This window comes from Corythoichthys intestinalis, chromosome 1 (assembly GCF_030265065.1).
Source record: "Corythoichthys intestinalis isolate RoL2023-P3 chromosome 1, ASM3026506v1, whole genome shotgun sequence".
Taxonomy (NCBI): Eukaryota; Metazoa; Chordata; class Actinopteri; order Syngnathiformes; family Syngnathidae; genus Corythoichthys; species Corythoichthys intestinalis.
Genome location: NC_080395.1, coordinates 32,824,733 through 32,838,857, shown reverse-complemented (window position 1 = coordinate 32,838,857; position 14,125 = coordinate 32,824,733).

Sequence of the window (14,125 nt, the reverse complement as noted above, 5' to 3'; positions counted from 1 at the left end):
GACAACCGGAAGTCCCGCCCACTCACAAGCGCAGGGTCGAGTTGTCACTTTAGGATACGAGGGTGAGCATGACATTTGTGGAAAAAACAAAACAAAACTGTACGCTACACAAATCTGTTAAAAAACAAAGTCAAAGAATCTGAAAGCAGTGAAAATAATTAATGTTCGAGAAAAGCAAATTTTTTTTTTGTGAATAATTGCTTACTGTATTGATCTTTTTTCCCTTATGTGCAATGTTTGGAATATTTATACCACCTGGCATATTTGTGTTTATTTTCTTGTATTTTTTGGTGGGTATTGTTGATTGTTCTTCTGACTGTTTTTGGTTTGTATTTTGTTTGTTCTGTTTATCATGTTGTCGTTAAAGGAAAAAAAAAAAAAGACATTTGTGACAAAACTATCGTTCGTTATTAAATCTATTATTAGTTTGATTTAAGATACCGGGCTGATTCGACTTTTTCAAATATTTTCCTTTTTTTTCTTTCTTTCTTGTCGTTTCATTTGAACCCTTTTATACACAATAGTGTTTCTTACATGTTTTAAATACAGTACATTCATATAGGATATTGGTCTCAAACCTGCGGCCCAGTAGCCAGTTGCGGCCCACCGAAGAATAATCCATTGAACATTCAATTGAAGTGTTAGTCTTGCCCGCATGTATTTTGAAATGGGCAATTCTGTCTTTCTTTTTCCTGTTCCTTTTTTTTTTAGTCTGTGAATAATATTAAATAAATTTAAGGATCCATTTTGAAGGAAAAAAATCCATCTGTGAATAATTTTAAATAAATCTAAGGATCCATTTTGGAGGGGGAAAAATCCATTATTTAAATATTAACAAATAAAAAAAGATTTAAATAACACTAATTGAAAAAGGCCATAATAACAATAAAATTATAGTAGGCCATAATAACAATAAAATTATAGTACAAAATATAAAGCACATTTTCAAAAATTTAAACAAAAAAAAAAATTTTCAATGAATTTGGAAAAAAGACTAACAAAGAAATAATTCTAAGTGTGCCCCAAGCGCAAGCCCGTCGACGGGGGGGGGGGGGGGGGACCGGGTATGTTGTCCCGGATAGGGGCCCCCGAATGACCCTTAATTTATTTTACACGTTACACATTTTTTTATTTAAATCATTATGTGATTAAATATTATGTTCTACTCGATATATACTTAAAACTTAAACTTTTTAAATATTTCAAATATATATTTTTCCTTTTTTTGCACATTGCCCCCCCGTCTTAGCAGAGAATGGTTTGACCCTGCTCTCGCGCCCTCAAGGCCACACTACGTACGTGCCCTGAAGCGGCAAATTAAAATCTGTCATTGTTATAAGCTCTAAAGATGGCGAGTCATCATAAATTGGGTGCGCAGAAAAGAAAAGAAAAGAAAAGAAAAAAGAAAAAGTGAAAAAAGTGAAAAAAGTTTTCAAACGTTTACATTTACGATCACCGTGACCAAAGCCCGATTTGAGTCCGTCACCGGCCGCTTATAGCCTATTGAGTGGCGGTATGAAAAGACATGCTGCTCGCGTTGAGCAGAGGAGAGAGAAGGTGATGGAAGATCAGGGATATACTGTATGTTAGTCTGTGGGGAGCAGGTGCGCGAGGCTGAACAGACTCGGGTCTGGCAGCTGGATTTATCTTGGGTTTACAACCCACTGTGTATTATAACAAACGCTAATACCGTATTAGTGCTTAATGGAGAGTCTCCATTGAACTTGAGCTTGCTGAAAAACTGGATTTCACTGATGTTATAAATGACTTTGCTGTCAAAGAATCCAGGCGCATCACTGTTTGAGGGCTTGATAACCCCAGGGATGTGGAGGGGGCAGGCGCAGGATGTTTAGTTATACGGTTTTGTTGCTTAGCAGGTAGGCATACCACTCTCAGTTGTATTGTATTGTAGCCTTGTTTTTTTTGTTTGTATTGTGACACATCACATTACGGTCTGTTAGATTTAACTGTCAATCTCAAATAAAATGATTTGAAAATTTACACTGTCATTGCTTGCAAAGCATTTAAAATACTGCGTATGTTGTCGTGACAAGCCAGTGGCAGGGGTGTGGTGTGGTGGGGTAGCCCTATTATGGTCTCTTGTCCCTGGGCCCCTGCAAGTCTGTTGACAGCCCTGCCCCTGTGGATTTTGCACTGGTAATTTTATTTGAAAAAAAAATTGTGACCGCACATATCTATGGCTGCTATTGACGGCAATAGATTTCCGCTGCAGTGGACACTGTCCATGAAAGGGTTCATTTCTAAAATTCCATATGCCACTTTGTGTGCACAATGCTAAGGTTTTAAAAAGGAAATGCTCATAAACTAATACAGTTGTATTTAATACACAAAACACGCTAAGAAGAGAATCACAACAGCCCAATAAGCTGCAGCAATACTAGTCATTTTTCACAGAGGATAAAAATTGTATACCTGTGCATACTATTTATAATTGTCTTTCATTTGTGCTCAAATATCTATTGCTCAAGGGGTTATAACTGGTTTTGTTTACCCAACGATGTGTGTAAATGTGTGTTAGCAAACACCTAAGTAACATGTCAAATTTGGAAATCCCTGCAAATCCGTTTATACTAAGTAGTGCCAGAACTATAGTACAGTATTTCGATAGCTAGCAAAGGGAAGGTCAACTTCCTGAATTAAAACTTCATTCTAGGTTCAACCACAAGCGATCCACACTTCTTAAAAATATAAAAAATAAAAAGCTTAATTTATTTGCGTTGAGCCACCAAGTGTGAAATTAAACAACTAACAACTTTTGTTATCTGCTTTTTTTTGAAAAGCGGTTTGTGAGCAGTGCAATAAGTTATGTGCAAGGTAAGCAGGGCTGCATTTTAATTTTATTGAATACTCAATTTTTGATGTACTTTTTTTCTTTTCTTTTTTTGCCAAATTGAAATTTATAAGGCAAAAACCTATTGTAAATCCTTACATAAACGTTCTTAATCTGAAGCTGATAAAATAAACACTAAGGTGTGTGATCATGATTACACTTTTATCAGAAAGCAAACATTCAAACAGAAGTGAAATAAGAAATGACGACAGTTTAATAAAGGGGGATCTGTTTGACAAAATAAAAGCAAATATAGCTGGTCACGTTTATGTTCTTTTGTTGTCATACAGAGGTGTAATTTCCTGGAGGAAGTACATAGAGGTGACTCCACTGATATCCTTGTTTGTAATCAAACTTATGCTGTTTTTCATTATTTATCAGACATGTGACGTTCCCCATCATTAAAGCATGTTTTATCTTAATCTAGTTTCACTCATGCATCATACATTTGCGTTTAGCATGGTTACTTTTAAGAAAAGAAAGAATTTTGAAGTGTACGGATTCAGTTAAAAAAAAAAAAAGAAGAAAAAAAACGTGCTACTTAACGTTATGGGTAGTTTTCACCCGTTTTTTCCCCCTACAAGTAGCGAATGTCATCATTGGAGCCAACCAAATGTAACATAGGTCATTTTGAGTTCTTGGGTCTCTCTTTCACAAGTCTAGTTCTCATTTGAATCTAATATTTTCCAGCGCTGCAGTGCACAGGAAAGAGCACATAATCAAAAGTCAAGTTCTTTTATAACAGTCGCATTTTTTTTTTTTAAACAAAGAGTTTTACAAAGCACATGCCATTATTTAAACAAAAACAACAGTACATCCAATCAAAACAATACATGTGTCCATTATTAAATTCTATGGGGGTTGAAGCGGTTACAAGTGAAAGAGATTTTAAGTCTTCTTTAAAGAAAGGAACAAATACTTTATGTCAGGATTAGTGTGCATGACATCACTCATATCAGCCAACATGTTAAGTTTGTAAGTTAACAAGCAAGGATCGTCCCTGTAACACCACTTACTATAGATTCTCAAACATCACCACAATGGCACTGAAAGACTTACAGTGCAAAAACAAATGATTTATAACATCCCTACCAAATCTAAGGCTTTTGGATGATGACATGTACATTGGAGCAATACAATGATTATTGTATTGTGTGTGTTGCTGTTGAAAATAAAATATATGGCGAAAAACACAGACAAGGCTGAAAAAGCAGTTTCTGCTCTTGCACCCCTCTTTAAAATAAACTGCTGTATTTTAAGCCCGAAGAACTGTTGTGTTTGATAGAACAATATGTCTATATGCTGCCATAGCAGATTCATGGCGCAATAAGCCACCAAACTATTTTTAATTTGTCCGTTTTACCCTGGAACCCCCATTTACAGACGTCGCGCAACCACTTTTGTTCAAACCTAGCCATAAAAACAAGGTAAGTAATCGTATTTATTATTCGAAATGTCTGTCATTTTTAGCTTCAAGTCATTAACTGATGTCTAATATTTATTTTGAAAAAAAAAAAACCTTAAAAAAATTATTCACTCGCATATTTTAAACTTTTAAACAAATTACATCACAATGATTGCCGTCCGTAAAAAAGTCACAGATATCTACCTCATAACTATCGCATAACTGTATTTTTCTCGTTACTGTTGCATTTTCCCCAATATTTTAGATGATAAATAATCGATCCAAAAACAGAAAAATTGAAAAATAATGTTTAAAAGGGTAAATACAGTATATGAAAAAGAAAATCTCGACCACTCCTTGTTGTCTGCGATTTCTGCATCGCGACCCTTGTTATATCAACATGTTTCTCCCATAAATTCCCCCCAAACTCCGGTTGTGGCCATTCACAGCTGTGTCTTGACACTCGGTGATACATGCTACATTGAGTTTTTGGATCGAAACAAGGTAAGTACGCGATAATATCTTGTTAAAATCATGGCGTCTTTAATTCTGCTCTCGCCTCCAGTTAGGGTTTTGCTGTTTAATTTTTTAATTTATTTTTTAATAATGCCCTCCTGTTCAAAATTTTTCTTCCCCCAGGAAATTGAGATTTTAAGCTTTCCAATGATGTATCACACATGCATATCGGACAATTTTGAAAGTTGGCCAAATTGAGTGTCTCAGAGCGAAACTTGAAGTCACCAGAGTTATTTCCGCCATATATATATGTATATATATATATATACAGTGCCTTGCAAAAGTATTCGGCCCCCTTGAACCTTGCAACCTTTCGCCACATTTCAGGCTTCAAACATAAAGATATATAATTTTAATTTTTTGTCAAGAATCAACAACAAATGGGACACAATCGTGAAGTGGAACAAAATTTATTGGATAATTTAAACTTTTTTAACAAATAAAAAACTGAAAAGTGGGGCGTGCAATATTATTCGGCCCCCTTGCGTTAATACTTTGTAGCGCCACCTTTTGCTCCAATTACAGCTGCAAGTCGCTTGGGGTATGTTTCTATCAGTTTTGCACATCGAGAGACTGACATTCTTGCCCATTCTTCCTTGCAAAACAGCTCGAGCTCAGTGAGGTTGGATGGAGAGTGTTTGTGAACAGCAGTCTTCAGCTCTTTCCACAGATTCTCGATTGGATTCAGGTCTGGACTTTGACTTGGCCATTCTAACACCTGGATACGTTTATTTTTTAACCATTCCATTGTAGATTTGGCTTTATGTTTTGGATCATTGTCCTGTTGGAAGATAAATCTCCGTCCTAGTCTCAGGTCTTGTGCAGACACCAACAGGTTTTCTTCCAGAATGTTCCTGTATTTGGCTGCATCCATCTTCCCGTCAATTTTAACCATCTTCCCTGTCCCTGCTGAAGAAAAGCAGGCCCAAACCATGATGCTGCCACCACCATGTTTGACAGTGGGGATGGTGTGTTCAGGGTGATGAGCTGTGTTGCTTTTACGCCAAACATATCGTTTTGCATTGTGGCCAAAAAGTTCAATTTTGGTTTCATCTGACCAGAGCACCTTCTTCCACATGTTTGGTGTGTCTCCCAGGTGGCTTGTGGCAAACTTTAAACGAGACTTTTTATGGATATCTTTGAGAAATGGCTTTCTTCTTGCCACTCTTCCATAAAGGCCAGATTTGTGCAGTGTACGACTGATTGTTGTCCTATGGACAGACTCTCCCACCTCAGCTGTAGATCTCTGCAGTTCATCCAGAGTGATCATCAGCCTCTTGGCTGCATCTCTGATCAGTTTTCTCCTTGTTTGAGAAGAAAGTTTGGAAGGACGGCCAGGTCTTAGTAGATTTGCAGTGGTCTGATGCTCCTTCCATTTCAATATGATGGCTTGCACAGTGCTCCTTAAGATGTTTAAAGCTTGGGAAATCTTTTTGTATCCAAATCCGGCTTTAAACTTCTCCACAATAGTATCTCGGACCTGCCTGGTGTGTTCCTTGGTTTTCATAATGCTCTCTGCACTTTAAACAGAACCCTGAGACTATCACAGAGCAGGTGCATTTATACGGAGACTTGATTACACACAGGTGGATTCTATTTATCATCATCGGTCAGCTGTAATTGGAGCAAAAGGTGACACTACAAAGTATTAACGCAAGGGGGCCGAATAATATTGCACGCCCCACTTTTCAGTTTTTTATTTGTTAAAAAAGTTTAAATTATCCAATAAATTTTGTTCCACTTCACGATTGTGTCCCACTTGTTGTTGATTCTTGACAAAAAATTAAAATTTTATATCTTTATGTTTGAAGCCTGAAATGTGGCGAAAGGTTGCAAGGTTCAAGGGGGCCGAATACTTTTGCAAGGCACTGTACATACCACTTGTTATTATGCTCTTTTCCCCTCCACATTTTAGTGATATATAATCGCTTGTCCTTTCATTTCTGATTAAATAGTTTTGTTTTTGTTTTTTAATATTTTGGTTGTTGTTGTTGTTGTTGGTTTTGCTCATTATTATTCATTCATTATTGATTATTTACTCAGCATTATACTATAATTGAGCTTGATTACTACGCATTTACATTTAACAGGAGTTATTCAATAATCGGTTCTTCTAACTTAAATGATTCCCATCTGTCATTCTTTTGCAAAAACAAGGTGATCAAGTAATCAGGAATTCTTTAATATGTCAAAATTCCAAGAAGTTGATTTTTTGTTCTTTTAAAATTGTATACTTTAAGCCTAAATCATAAAGAGTGACACTTTGACTTGGGACTGCATTTACAAACTTTTACACTGCATTTAAAGATTTTATAAAGGCAAGTGCAGTGTTATTAGCAATTTATTACAATGTAATAACTTTGTTAAGGCCGCAAAGGAGTTAATGCTTGAATTAGTCATCAGTCAATCAGTGCATTTTTTGGGTAAAAATGTGCGGTTAAAATTGAAGAAACATTTTTGACATAGTATTTAGGAGCAGGAGGCTTCAACGATGATGATGAGGATATCAGGTAAAAAGAACTGCTCAACTTTATCGAGGTCCATTTAAACAGTTAAAGCCACATATTGCCAGTGATGTATTGTTCATGCAGCCATGAATTATGAATCTAATCTCGGCTAATTTCATATGTGTTTAGGATGTAACCTCTGTTAGTCCTGCAACGGGCTGCCGCTTGCTGTTTGAACGACAAACAGAATTTTACAGTCGGTTTGTCATGTTTTTACACACCATTAAAATTACTGTCACGATTCAAATACATAATAAACACATGCACTCCATGTCTCATATGCTTTATATCAGATGATTTTCCAACACTGAAACGCTAGCCTCAACTGAGCGCTTAGAAAAGTGGTGAAACATGTTTGGTAATTGGCATAAACAAACAAACACCCACAAAAAATGTTTTTAATGAATAAGAAGTATTTTTTTTCTTTGCACTGAATGCAGTGCAATGGGTGTATTTTCACTACCTTGCTGTGATCGCCAATTACACAACCACCAACAAAGTAAATCTAAAAAAAGGGCATACAACACAAAGAAGGAGGAGAAAGTATGTTTTCATTTCGTGGATTCTGGACTCAACTCTGAATGTTTTTATTTCAACACACTCACAGAGAGTCAGTCATTCAGTAGTCTGGCAATCTGAACACAAACACAAAATTACAGAGACCACTGATGGTGTGGATGTCTGTACTTCTCAGAAAATTGTGAGGACTGACTCCATTTCCCTTATAAAGCCGGTCCAGTTGCATTAGTATAGTATAGTATAGTATAGTATAGTATAGTATAGTATAGTATAGTATAGTATAGTATAGTATAGTATAGTATAGTATTCTGTAGAATAGTATTCTGTAGAATAGTATACTGTAGTATAGTATAGTATAGTATCAGTAGCAGCTGAGATATAGCACCACAGCTGTATCCTGTTTGGTCGCAACAATCTGAAATCGATGATGTACAATAATGTAAACTAATCCATTACATCCATAACAATGGGAAAAACAATAATAATAATTACTGTACAAATGCTTGGTGAAAGCCACCCATAGCATTAGCGGCCTCCATTTGCTCCCCGTTTTTTACTGTCCAGAGCGCCACCATGACAGCCACCATGTTTCGAGACCTCATTGGCAGAGTATATACAGTATATGCCAGTATATATTTGGACACATACATTGCATTTGCCACTTTACTGTAGAACATAAAACTTGTCAAACTTGTCAAGTCATGCTAACTTAAGATTTTTAAGTAGACAATACTCAAATTCTCGTGTTGTCTTAAATTTTTTGCTATTTTGACTATTCCTAACTCATTTAATAGTTAAAATAGTAAACTTTATAAAATTTTGAGTTTTAAAGCAACACTAGGTAACTTTTCAACCTTTATAAAATATTTTCACAACATTTGTGATGATATGTTGATTGACAACTAGTTGAATGACACCTCTTTTACATCTTGAGGGGTTCTGTATTGCTTTCACCGGCACTAATTAACTTTGAGGAGGGTGGCAGGAACCCAGCCACACACAAAAACACTACAAATGTGCTGACTGCTTTACGGCGTACGTCACTTCCCCCTTTCCCCATTCAATATAAAGACGGAAGTTGATGCGAATGCTGCAAAAATGGCAGAGCAACAAAAGAGACAACAAGTTTTGTCTGAGGAGGAAAAAAGTGAGGCTACCAGGATATAGTATAGAGCAGGGGTCATGAATTAAAAATCCTCTGGGAACGAAATTAAAAAATTACAACAATCTCGGGTCCGGAAATATTTTTAATGCTTCTTTTTTTCTAAAAAATACAAACGTATCTTTACGTGGCCATGCTGATAATTACAACATTCAAAAATGTAAATAAAATATAAAAAATAAATTTATGGTAAATAATAAATAATATTTAATAATAATTCATTAGTAATAAATAATAAAGCGATCATATTGAGCCCTTAATTCCGCAATTTTTTGAGAACGAATGGCAGCGTTCATAGGGAAACTTTGCGAAAAAGCTGCGTGCTTCGTCTCATAGTGTCTTTTCAAATTGCTACTTTTTACAAGCGCTACCGTTGTTCGGCCATTCCTTACTACGCGGTGAAACATCTACACAACGCGCAGCACGCGTGCGCAAGCATTCGCACGCATGTGCACATTGGTCAGAAGTGGCGAGTACTCACTATTTTTGTTTTTATTTAGTTTATTTAGTTAGAACCTTTTCATTGCCTCAAAAATACTTTTTGCATGTATAACCCTCTCATACTTTTAACCATTGTGTTTTTTTGTATTAGCTTTGAAGCAGTTGACCACATTAGTCACGTAGCGTATTTAAACCGTCCTCATTTGGTATAACTGCATTTAGGTATTTTCTTTCAAATTCAACAAATGTAGATGTTTCGCTGATGTAGCAGATTTTGGCAGAACACCGTCTCTGAACAGATGAGGCATAGCGGTCTTGTGCTGCCGCCACGTAAAATGAACAAAAATGTGTTGGTCTACTCCTCCTTAAACACTCTGTTTTCTGCATCAATCTTGCGTAGTTTTCAGCACGCCATTTGCCGTACCTTTTCGCCTCTTCCTCCAACTTCATTCGGCTCAGTTTCTGGCTGTCACTCCGCGGAGTCTGGAAAGCGAGTGTGAGACATGCTGTTCTAAAAATAACTTTCAAATGCTTCACTCTCATTGGCTGGCTCACGCGCGTCACCGCTAAGGTTTTTGTTTGTTGCCCACCTTGGCTCTGCAAACCCGCAGAAAAAAAAGATTTTTTTTGATGCAACGTGTATTAGTCCGGACAGCTTGAGATCCGGTCCAGACGGCTTGGAGGTCCGGAACCGGATCGAGGTCCGCCGTTCCGTGACCTGTGGTATTGAGAATAAACTTTGGCCCGGCTTTCACTTGCTAGCCTGATGCCCACCCCACCCCCCAACTGAACTCGTCAGCGCTGACGACTTCGAATAGGGTGGGGTTGTTAGCCACACTAAGCCACTAAGCTAACCATATTATGCTATTGTTAAGCCACAACTGGATTCATTGCCTTATCACTTTTTGTCCTTCACACAGCTGCTGGAAACAAAAATGTTGTTTAATCCATCTGCAGGTGGCCATCTTCATTTTATGACACTATTGCCCCTTTCCCACTGAAACTAGTGGGTCAACGCGCGTTTTTTCCAAGCCAATGCAACCAACTAGCAATTGGCATTTGGCACCTTTTCCACTGACAAAAAAAAAGCCGTGTCTTTTTTTTTCTTTTCACCCGTCTACCCCCCCACCCCTCCTCAGCCGTGCGTAAGGTTACGTGACGTCACCACGCTAAGATGAACGTCGACAAGTGCGACCGAATTAATTCAGTTCAAGGAAGTGAACAATGCAGAGCAACATGGAAGCCTCCTTTTCTGTTTGTGTTCTCTGTTTTCATGCTTTTTACTCAAAATGGTCGAAATGCAGTAAAGGATCAACTATCTGCTTGTGCTGAGGCAACGTAGGCGACGTGAATTCTTCTTCTTCTTCTAGCTTTGTTGTTAGCATCGACGTAACTACGGTTGTGGGGCGTGTTAAATGGGAGGCGACTGGCACGTTGTTATGACGCATCACGTAAGAGCCTACGTCACCACGTAGATTAGGGTGTTGACTGTTGGCCCAGGGTTTTGCTTTCACACTGCATGACGATCAGAGCCGAGGTGATTTTAACGCGGGTCGCTTGACGGGTTGATTTGCACGGGTCGAGGCGGGTCGCTGCACCTTTCCCACTGTCACCAAAAGCCGATTGTTAGTGGGTTGACATGGGTTTTTTGGCCAGTGGGTATATGTGGGTGTGCGCTGGTCCTCATGGGAAATGCAGTCTTCCTTAAGCAAAACACTACCGCTTTTGGCCACCAGCGTCGCTAAATTCGACGAAAACTGAAAGGTTACCAAGTGTTGCTTTAACGATTTAAAGATACTATACAGAATTTGTCACTTTTTTACTCCTTACTGCTACCTCAGGCCTAAAGCGTAACTGCAGCCTGTGTTAAGCTCGTTCATGGCATGCATGGTTGTATGACTAAAAGCAACAAACGTTTTTCCCATCATATCAGCACCAGAAATGTACAAACAGCAAATGTGATTATTTACTGTAGCAAATCATAATGGGTTAGAAAAGATGGTTGAAAATAGGGGTGTGACAAAATATCGAAATGGTGATATATCGTGTTACTTTGTATCCCAAAAGGTTATCGATATGCTCCTGCCAAGAATCGAGATATCGTTTTAAAAAGGTGTCAATGTCTAAAAATAAAAAAATAAAAAGGAACCAACAAGTTGCTACCAAAATCTTCCACCATAATAGTGTCTCAGTTCACTCTAAGGCTGCATTGACTGTGCATGACCCCCAATCCTTTTAGACTGGGGGTTTTCAGGGCATTTACAGGTCACTTGCCGTTCATTTTAGGGCATTTATAGGTCATCTCCTGTTGAGTTTGAGTCACTGCCTATTCATTTGGGTGATTCTCAGGTCACTTCCTGTTCTGTAACTCAAAAATCAACCGGAAGTCACCCATAAAATACCCCAAAATCAACAGACAACAAAATTACCTCATTGCCTGGCATTAGCTACCATTGACGGCCATAGACGTTCAAACGGATTGGACGTCTACCAGTGATAAACTCATTCCAATTCACAGCAGAAGCTTGTTTTTCTGTTTATTAGTTGTTGGTCAGAAAATAATTCTAGGATATTTTAGAAATGTATCGTTAATCGTTGTATCGCCATATCGTCAGATCATCGTTATCGTGAGATTTGTATCACAAATGGTATCGTATCGTGAGGTACCAAGAGGTTCCCACTCCTAGTTGGAAAAGTGTTTTTGCCAAGCGGAGACAGAGCGTCTGCCGCGGGGACGTGCACAGGTGTGTGTTCGCCCACAATGTTAGACCCAAAGTCTTTGGTGATTACGCATCAAGGTTGACTACTATTCATAGTGGACAAAAGCGACATTTTGCAGATAAAACTTGTTTCAAATGCCAGCTTGTCTGCGACATTTGGGCACCCGTGGACACCTTTCATATCACCTGCTTGAAGGCTCACACCTAGAGTCGATGCTAATTGAGGTCAGTGAGACATCAACAATGCAAAGCGAGGCCTTGTGGGGTCTTTCGTTACATCATTCTTTTGGACAGAATGTTTTTCGGTGAGGCTTCCTGCATTTGTTGCTGGTGTTATAGTATCAAGAAGCAGATCCAAATGACATGCAAATAAGCTCAGGGTATTTTAGTCACCTCATTACTTGGTGTGTCGCAAATGTGTTTAATGATGTGATCGGAGTGGCCAAGTTCACATTAGACCTTGTTATACATAGAATGTCTTCAGTTGGTGACTGACAATTCACTCATTTACTGCTCTTGTAATAGACAAAGAAATGCTCAGATCATCGCAACTGATGTCTTTATTGCATTCCGCCAGAGCTGCTCGTGCCAATGCAACTTTCCCCCCTTAATTTTCTCCGCTTCGCTAACAACTTCCAACGTAATGGCATGCAGAAAAAATATTCCCAATGTCTCATTGTTTGACAATGTTCCACTCAGATTAATGGGACTAGTTTAAACTGACACTGATGATTTGAATAAATGTTGTGAATGGGTTACATAGGAAACACCTGTGGATAAAATATGTTAACTTTTGAATGAAATGATTCAATCAGAACCCCCCAGACCCCCCAAAAAATATTATTTGAATTTATTCCACCAAACCAAAACAAAATAGGGACATTGTGGGATAACTGAAACTAAGTTGTGAAAGTCTATAGAAAAGCTATAAAGATATTTAGGTAATAACCCCCTCAAAAAAGAATTAAGATTTGATTCCGATTTAAATGCAGCTTTTAATGCAGCTAAATCAAGAGAACTCAGCCATGTAACCGCCAGCCAAGCAGCATTACAATTTAGTATTTATATAATGAAGAGTTCTCTGATATTGGTTGCATTAATTTGACTCATTCATTTAATTTTCACCCATTTTCTGTATACAGTATACTGAACAAACAGTAGGTGGCAGGAGTGTTTTAATTCATCTCAATCACAGTACAGCACTGTATAACCATTTTAACTAATTTCCAGTTTAGAGTAGACACCAGTGGTCACACAAAGCATTCATAAAACACTTGGGAAAACTTGTAGATGAGCCAAATGTGAGTGTTTGTTCCATGTTGATGTGACATTCATGCAGCAGGACATCCCCATAAGTGACAACAAGTGAACTTTTTTGGTCAAGATAACATTCAGTGGACACACTGGAGCTCTTACATAAAGGATGACTCACTAATGACCAAAGAATCACAAATGATTATCATGATGAGGTTAGCCTTTTGCATTGCTACAGCACACACGCACACACTGGGCCCAACATGCTATGCTCTAAATTTAGCAAAGGCATCTCGTAAAAATGTACAAAATATCTAATTAGTAATTTTGTGTCATTCACTTGTATTCATGAAATATGTGCGTGAGGGGCATCATGAACATGGACCCACCTATGTTTATTTAATTTTTTTATTTTTATTTAATTTTTTTTATTTTTTTTGGAGTGGGGGTGTGGGGTTGGAACACAGGAATGACATGGCTGTTAGTTTCACTGATCTTAACTGTATTTAGCTTTTGAACCTTGTTTACCTGTCAGTGGTTGCCTCCCACCTGGTTAATGTTAGTAACCACGTTGTAAAAAATGTCCATAGAATTAACAGGGAAATACTGTGAAATCATGACATTAAAACAATGTAAATGGAAAAAATATTTTTCATTGTCAAACTTAGTTATATTCTGCAAAATACAGAACCAATCACAACTGTTAATTCAAGGGTATTTATATTTTAAAATAACTAAACTTGTTTGTAT